Below are 8,684 nucleotides of genomic sequence, written 5' to 3' on the forward strand. Positions count from 1 at the left end.
CTTTTGGATCCATGTCGCGGACAAAGAGCTAGCAGGGCTGACTTTTAATAGGTTGCTATCCTACTTAAGAGACAAATTAGATGGGACCCAATTCTTTTCAATAGCTCAGCTACATTAGCGGGCTTTAGCCTATGAAAGCTGATTTAAAGAGACATCAAAATCGGTCGCCCGTACTATACATCTATTAGAGCGTGATAATTCAGATGATGAATCCGTAGATGTATATACCGTTGAGTTTGTTTGGCCAATAAAGGCCAAATCTTTTGCATGTTCTTCCTTACAGCCGGTTCAAAAGAATCGGCAAGAAGAGATTAAATTTACCTTTAATGTTGCCAAATGTGATAGGATATTTGACGAACTACTAAAAAATGGCAACATTAAATTAACTCATATTATTCCTCCTATGGAAGAATTAAAGAGACGTGCTTATTGTAAGTGGCATAATTCTTTTTCCCATGCCACCAATGATTGTAATGTTTTTCGTCGACAGATACAATCGGCCATAAATGAGGGTCAGTTGGCTTTTCAGGAGATGCAAGTGGACACGTAGCCTTTTCCTGTCAATATCATAGAACCCACATGCAAAGAGTTCTTGGTTCGGCCCGAAGTGGCCGATAAAGGCAAAGGTGAAAACATCGTCATTAGCAATCCCCACACGTCAAATATATCACAAGAAGAGATTGCTCGAAAGGCTCCGGACAAGAAGACTAGCAAGTTTGGAGGCGCCGGGGGGCAGACTTAATTGAGGAGCCGAGCACGGCAACCTGACACGAGCATCGCGGACGGTCCGACACCTACGTGCGGACGGTCTGGTGCTCAGACAGATGGTCTGGCTGACTCAACCTATAGTCCGCCCATGGCCAGAGGCGTCAGCGTCCACACAAAGCAAGGAAAGAGACGCAAGGGCAAAGCCAACATGACGCACATGGTCGACTGGTAAAAGCCGACCCTACATTCAATCAATTGCTAGCCAAATATGCTAGCAAGAAGGCCGTTTTATGTGATCTACTAACAAAGAAACCCCGGTCACCCACTAAAACAAAACGGCCGAGTAAAACGGCCTAAAAGACGACACAACAAGCATCGCATGTTCATCTTGTCATGCCAGGATGCTTCCCACCCACCTACTCATCGTCGATGTATTGTCATGTTTAAATATGGAATGGTACGATGATGAACCCATGGTACATGTGTACTACTTTTGTCTATTTAGGCTGGGACGCACCTCCATTCTAATCCTTTTGATCCATTGATCAAATGGTCACGGTCGAGAAAGATGCAGTCTTAAACGACCTTTATGCAATGGGGCTTTATTGAATGATCACCATATTGGATCGAAAAAGTCGGTGGCTTGCATCACGCTTAGTTCATATGTTTTTGGTTCGTCAACCTCCACCAAAAGGCAGGGTGGCATATGTTGAGCACCAGAAATGACCGTGCGGATGGTTCGCGGTGGTGGCGCAGACGGTCCGCGTGTGCGCAGAGTCAGTTAGGGTTCCTAGTTTCTCGCGGGATTTGTTACCTAAAACCACGGGATTAGCTCGGGAAACAGTTTGTAGTGGATCCAGACCTCCCCCTTATATAGATGAAGAGCTACGGCCGATTAAACTCCCAACAATCGATTAAATCAAGTCTATTTCTTGTTTTACTTATGCATTAGGAGTAGTTGTAGTTTAGCTCTAGGTTAGCCCTCCCTACCCCAAATTCTTCGCTTCTCTTCGGCTCTATGTCGATTAGAGGTGTCTAGGGTAGCCTACCGACCCTAGACAAAGCCTAGGATCTCTCCTCCCCGATGGGGTCCCTCCCGGGAGCGAGATTCAGGCACCGCGGGCGAACTCCGCCACACCTGCGCACGCGCGGACCGTCCGACCCGTCAGGCAGGGAACCCGAGCCCTGCGCTAGGTCGTGGATCGTCCGGCCCCTGGCCACGGACTGTCCACGCCTGTGCTGAAAGCACCACCGCAGGTTCTCAACGCAGTGATTGGTGCCCGGATCGGCGCCAACAATAAGTTTATGTTATTTTGCACCATATTTAACCGCTTCTCATAAAAATTGACAGACAGGGGAGCGCGATGGTCCATTTATCGCCTACAGTTGCTTCTCAATTTTCTCTTTGGATTTTGAGTTTGATTCTCTCTTTTTCTTTCTTGCTTTTTGTTGCTTGGTCTGGCTGGAGGCTGTGATGACAAAAAAATACCTACCTGTTTTCTGACTCCTGATGATAGAAACCAATGGATGCTTCTAAGCCTTCCTAAGATGTAGTATATGATCTATCTTTTCTTTTTTGCGCAAAGTTCGCTTTGCTTTGGATTTGTTGTCATTAGTTTTTTACACCAAATGAGGTGCTAGGAAATATCTTTGCCTTGTTGAAGGGATAATAAGCCTTGCAGGAACTCGAGTGTTGACAAAAAAAATTAGCCTACGATTATCTGATCAACTCCAAAATATACTTTTATTTTGTGAGGTAGAAGCCATTGGAGTAAATGTCCAACTTTGTGAATTTGCTTAGGAAATCAAAACAGTGTCCTTAGTCTTCTTATTCTGCTAGCTGGTTATGCTCTACTACCATACAATCAGCTGGTGCAGACCCATTCGATAGTATGTTACTGTTCCTGAATTTTAGCTCTTAATTTTGATAGTATGTTATTGTTCCTGAGTTTTAGCTCTTAATGTTGCCCATAAAGTTTATTCTTCTTCTTTAACTAGCTGCTAAATTAGCAATTAATATGAAGGCCTTCTACTATTATTGGTCATTACCCTTGATGGAAATCAGACTGATGTTGATTCGAACAACACTATTGGGGAGGAAGTTGCTTCAAGACTGTTGAACTGTCACGCCCGGATTTAAGGAACAAAGCCAGGTGCATCTCATCCATGCGCCAAAGAAGACAACATATATAGTAACAGAGTGTATAAAGATAAATATCACAATAATATCAGAGTACTTATTACATAGCGGAAGTCTTACAAAATAAAATATAAATATAAAACGAACTAAGTCCATCCTTGGCGCCAATAAGTCAACTGGGAGATGCCACCTAGATTAGATTAAACTCCTCATTGTGTGGCTCCTCTTGGACCACCTGTTCCTCTCCTTTGGGGGGTGTGACACAGCAAGGGTGAGCTCACACATGTTCATCGCTCAACAAGTTGTGGGGAATAATGTGGCATGAACTCACCAAAGGTGGAAGTTCATGTGATGTGTAAAGCTGATCAACAATAGGGGTTAAAGCTGAGCATTGCTTTTAATAAGTTGGTCAAATTTTATTAGCAATTACTAAGTGTAAGTAAATATCAAACCATAATAAATAATAGAACAAAATTAATAAATAATCCCATGCAATGCATATGATGAATTAAGTTTAAGTTCCATAATTTAATCATGAGAGAGTCCTGAGCTGCTCATGACCGTGAGCTCGGCTAGTATACCAGTTTTACACTCTGCAGAGGTTGTACCCTGTACCCACAAGTTGTGTTACCCATCTACCAAGGGATCGCGACTCTCATACATCTCTACCAAGGAAGCGAGACAGGGCAACACTACGAGGCCTTTACAAAGTTCCACTAGCTTCCGAAAACTCTCTACAGTTTATGGGAAGAGGACTTGCAAGAATCCCTCGTCTGACTGCCATCGCAGCAAAATCAACCCGAGAACCTCCCTGCATGCAACTCCCCTACTGCTCTTGCCCCTTTCGGGTAAGGTAGTCTTCCACTTGCTTTCCTAATTAGTCAGCCAAGGGCGTCTCATTCCACCCTTGTGGTGGCACGTGTTTCTCAAGTTAAGCTCCATGTTCCAATTAAAGATAATGATCTTGACATGAACATAAATAAAATAACAGAATAATTGGAACATAGATATAATGAAATATTAACCCAAAACCATGTTAAGCAATAGCATAACTACCCAAATGATTCAGGGGTAAACAAGGTAAAATGGATAAACAGACTAGGGTGACCTATTGGGTCCCATCAAAATTAAACCTATTTATGAATAAGTGATATTAAAGAACATTATTGGGTAAAAAGTGGTCAAGGGTACAACTTGCCTTCAATGAGCTCTTGCTCAGCAACTTCTATCTACTGGGCACCAGGGTCCTCTGTCACAGGCTCTTCTACTCGCCACAATATAAACAGCACAGTATAAAGGAGAAATTAACATCACACCAAACATGAAACAAAATACATAATAATAATCTACACATTAAAATAAGATCATAGGAACATAAATCATTAAATTTGGAGTTATATATTTTGAGTTATGAATTCCCAAAGGTTTTATGTGCTTGATATATGATTAGTTGAGAGATTAATTTTATTACTATTTTCATGTCAAAACAGAGACACTAGGTGATAAACAATAATATTACAAAATTATGGGAACTGAAATGGATCAATTTGGAGTTCATATGAATTTTCTATGATTTATATAAATTCTAGCACTTATTTTTATATTAAAAATCTATTTTCTATTTATTTTCCTGGATTTCCTAATCTCCTGGACTAGGCGTCAAATACTGTGAAGCGCAGGGGTCTCGAGCTAAAAATTCTTAAGACTCTGCCTAACCCAGGACTAGACCACGAGTTGTTTTCAGTGTAATGTGGGGGCTCTTCTGCAAAACATAGTTAGCGAAGGGGTATCGTATAATCGTGACCGTCCGATCAGACCGAGACGGCCACGATCAGAACATGGACCTTACTGCTTTGGTGCGGACAGAGATCGTTGGATACGATTTCTATGGTCCGGATAACATCACAGCGCGATCCGATCCGCACCCTCTGTCAGCCGATCGATGACACGGATTTTAAATAGTTGAGATCTACACGCGTGCGCCCGATCACGGTCTAACGGCGTGGATTAACTCGGCGAAGCAGTACGCTGAGATCTAATCTGGATCACACGCCTAGAATCCAACGGTTCACACTCCGTCGTCTACCTCTAAGTCTTTCTACCGTGACAGTGGCAAATTCCCCCATGACGGAGCACACCGGTGATCACCCACAGGCGCACCAACGCCCCGAAATTGAAATTAACTAACACATACTCCATAAGGACATGGCGAATGAACTAGGGGTTAATTTACCTTGTTTCACGGCGGCAAGGTCTCCGTTTATGGCGTAGGGCAGCGCGGCACCCAAGCGAAACTCCGACGAGCAATTAAGGTTGCTCTGCTTGTCAATTCAGCCAGCAAGTGCTACGACCTCCTTCGCAGCAACCCGGCGCAGGCTCCTGACCCGATCTTCGTCATTGGACGGCGACGGAAACGTGAATTCCGTGTCTCCCCGCTTCCTCCACCACTACCTTTATCTTTCTCTAAGCTCTACACGCGGCGGCGAGGTTTTGGCACAGACGCGAGAGGCGCACAAGGCTCGGGGCACCAGAGTTTTAAGGCCGGGCGAGGTTGGTTGGTTATCGGCCAGCTGATCCACAAATTCCGCACGGTGGCAGACATCGCGGCCATGGTTGTTGCGAAAGTAGGGGTGAGGTCCTAACGCGGGGGGGCAGACGCAGTGAGGGCGCGGCGCAAATGAGCTACGCAAACTGGCTAGGGGGCCCGCGGTGTAGCGTCCGACCACGTGCACGTTGTGCACCAGAAGTGGAGCAACGACGAATGACGAGGTGGGCCCGCCTGCCAATGAAGCGAGTGCGAGAGGGGGAAAGGGCTGGTGTTTGGGCCGCGCGGAAGTGATTCGGAGTTGGGCCAAAAGGGGGAGTTCAGGCCCAGGTAAGCTCTCCCCTTTTATTTTATTTTTTGTTTTATTTCCTTTTTGTTTTCAATTTCCAAATTTGAATTTTGAATCCTTTTAGGAGTTTCACCTTTGAGTCAAATTTACAAATTCAAATCCCATTATAGAAATAATATATTTTATTATATTTTTTATACTTATTTTTGCTCACATAACATTTTCCTTCATCTCTTTTCTAAATTCTTGAAATTTCTTTTAGATCTTAAATTCCACTTTGGACTTTAATATATTTCTTTTCACATTATTTTTATGTTGTCACAAAAATGCACACAAAATGAAACCTCGGCATGATGCATAATTTATTTGTGCATTATTTGTTTTAATTAATCACCCTTAATTATAGGTATGCTCTTGTTATGAGGAATTTATGGCACACAAAATAAGAAGATCAACTATATATTCCTTGTATACATTTTTGGATACTACATGATGAAAGTGCATTCATCCCTTTTGTGAGTTTTGGTGATTTGGATAACAACACATTTAAAGGTCTAACGAGTTTGCTAAGTGTTGAACAGAAAATTCAGTATGATGAACATACTTGAATAGTGTATAATGATCAGTGAACAAAGGTTCAACACGAGGTTATATAACCAATGAGACAATGCAAATGGATATAATATGATCTCTATATTGGTTTGAATATATGGACAAGACCTGAGAAATCACTACATACATATGACTAGAATAAGAGGACAAAGTGATTTAGAGGATTGGTCAAGCCAAAGAGAATAAGATATGAGGAATCGTGAATTGGCTTGACCATATTACTATCAGTCCATATATGCTTCTATGAGAATCAAACTAGAGTTTGATTGATCTTAACGGTTATATCTAGAAGACATTCAAGCAAGGTTCACAATATTGAAGAAATGATTCTCTCAATGGTTGATCAATATGATGTGACTCAAGAATGGCTTGATAGGGTGAAGATAGCAAGGAAAGGGCTTCGAGGAACTAAGTGAAGGTGAAGGCCAAGCGACGGCTTGTAGACCGAGGTACCATGGCTAAGGTGAAGAAGAGAGTACTTGCACTAAGTCGATGAACTAATCAGCTATGAAGAGTTATAACATGTTGATGCATCAGTAAGGTGACTTGAAGCCATGATTTGAACTCATATAAGGTGATATGGTACAAGTCACAGGGTTTGATTTGAGTTTGCTTCAAAAGGTGAGACAAAGATGTTTGTGATCCTTATGAAGCAATGCCATGGAGAAATCACACATGAGACACCAATGACTCAAGGAGTTTACTTAATCAATTTTATTTAACTTGAGTATAGGAATCGTCGTACTATAAAGGGGGATCCAAAAAGAAGGCTGGTGTTTGCCAAAGCTCAAACCTCTATATTCAAAAGCTATTTTTGAAAAGCAAAAATCTCTTTAACATTCTTTGGTTGACCATGGTTAGGTTTGAGAAACCTAGAGTGTTCTTGCTGAAAAGCAGCTGAACTTCTTCAACTGCAGCTGAGCTTTCCAGCTGAACTTAACTTCAGCTGAGTTGAGCTTTTTCAGCTGCAGCTGAGCTGAACTTCAGCTGAGTTGAGCTTTCTTAACTTCAGCTGAACTCAACTTCAGCTGTGAACCTCTTTGACCATACACCAGCTGAACTTGCCTCCGGGTAGTTGAGCTGGAGTTTTCTCTCCTAAACTCACTGGTCAAGACCGGTTGAACTGGTCCTGAGGGGCAGTTCAGCTGGTCTCTGACCCCTCTGACCTCTGATCTGCAGTCTGCCAGTCAGACTGGCAAACAGGTCGTCAGGAGCTGTCAGGGGCGGTTCAACCGCCCCCCCTGGGCGGTTCAACCGGTTTTGGTCAACTTTGACCAGTCTGCGGTCAGTCTGCGCGTCAGTCTGCCAGTCAGACTGGCAGACAGGCTGCCAGGCCTGCCAGGGGCGGTTCAACCGCCCTAGGGGGCGGTTCAACCGGTCTCAGGCAGAAAAATCTGCCCAACGGCTAGTTTTGAGCTCCACCTATATATACTACCTCCTACCTCTCTCCCCACAACAGTGAGCACGATTTGAACTCCATTTCTAACCCAAGAAACACCTCCCTCTCTCTCACACACATCTCTTGCCTCTCCCATTTCAAATCTTTGGAGAGAAATCTTTGAGTGAGCTTGAGAGCTGCGGTTTTGTGCTTCATCTCTAAATCTCTCTTGCTCTTCTTCTTCATTCGAGCTTTGGTACTACATCGAGTTCTTTGTGGATTTATTACTCTTGGAGCTTCTAGCCCCTAGACGACTAGGTGTCTCTTGTGAGTCTCCAAATCTTGTGGGAGACCACAAGAAAGTTTGTATTACCCGCTCGTTTGAGCAAAGATTAGTGTGTGAGCTTGACCTTTGTGGTCGGCAAAGGGAGGATTAGGGTTGAAAGAGACCCGGCTCTTTGTGGGCGCCTCAACGAGGAAGTAGGGCACCTTGGTGGTGTGACCGAACCTCGGGATAAATCTTGTGTCTCTTATGTTCTTGCTCATTGTGTTTGTTTGTGTTCTTCGTTCTCTCACCATTCCGTGGAAGATTGTTTATATCTTTTTGGTGTGTGGATTTTGAGAAGTGCTCTTCTCTGATCTACTACTTTGAACCCTGTGGATCATTTAGAACATCTCATTTCCAAAGCTAACTGGGTGAATTTCGAGATCATTTCAGTTTTACCCAGTTTGCTTCTAGTTTTTGTTGAAAAAGTTTTAACTTGCCTATTCACCCCCCCTCTAGGCAACTTTCAATTGGTATCAGAGGCTAATCCTCGTTCTAACGCTTAACCGCGTGAGGAAAGATCATGTCGGGGGGACTAAGAAACGAAAGTGCTTCTAAGCTTGAAAATGTTGAGGTTGCCTCGACTTTATCTTTTGGTGCAGATGTTGATCCTAGGGCAATAGATCTTGCCATGAGAATCGCCGAAAGGATGTTCCTCAAAATGAAGGAAGATGAGGCGAAGAACAA

The 8,684-nt window shown here is 43.3% G+C and overlaps 2 non-coding genes across 2 annotated transcripts; both read left to right on the top strand.

Moving 5' to 3' along the window:
- The first annotated feature begins 2,170 nt into the window (after positions 1-2,170).
- LOC111589603 (small nucleolar RNA R41) lies at positions 2,171-2,253 on the top strand. The gene has a single exon (XR_004850963.1). It is a non-coding gene; the product is annotated as a small nucleolar RNA R41 (small nucleolar RNA).
- Positions 2,254-2,364: 111 nt separating this feature from the next.
- LOC111589617 (small nucleolar RNA Z155) lies at positions 2,365-2,439 on the top strand. The gene has a single exon (XR_004850976.1). It is a non-coding gene; the product is annotated as a small nucleolar RNA Z155 (small nucleolar RNA).
- The last annotated feature ends 6,245 nt before the right edge of the window (positions 2,440-8,684 follow it).

Source organism: Zea mays, chromosome 6 (assembly GCF_902167145.1).
Source record: "Zea mays cultivar B73 chromosome 6, Zm-B73-REFERENCE-NAM-5.0, whole genome shotgun sequence".
Lineage (NCBI taxonomy): Eukaryota > Viridiplantae > Streptophyta > Magnoliopsida > Poales > Poaceae > Zea > Zea mays.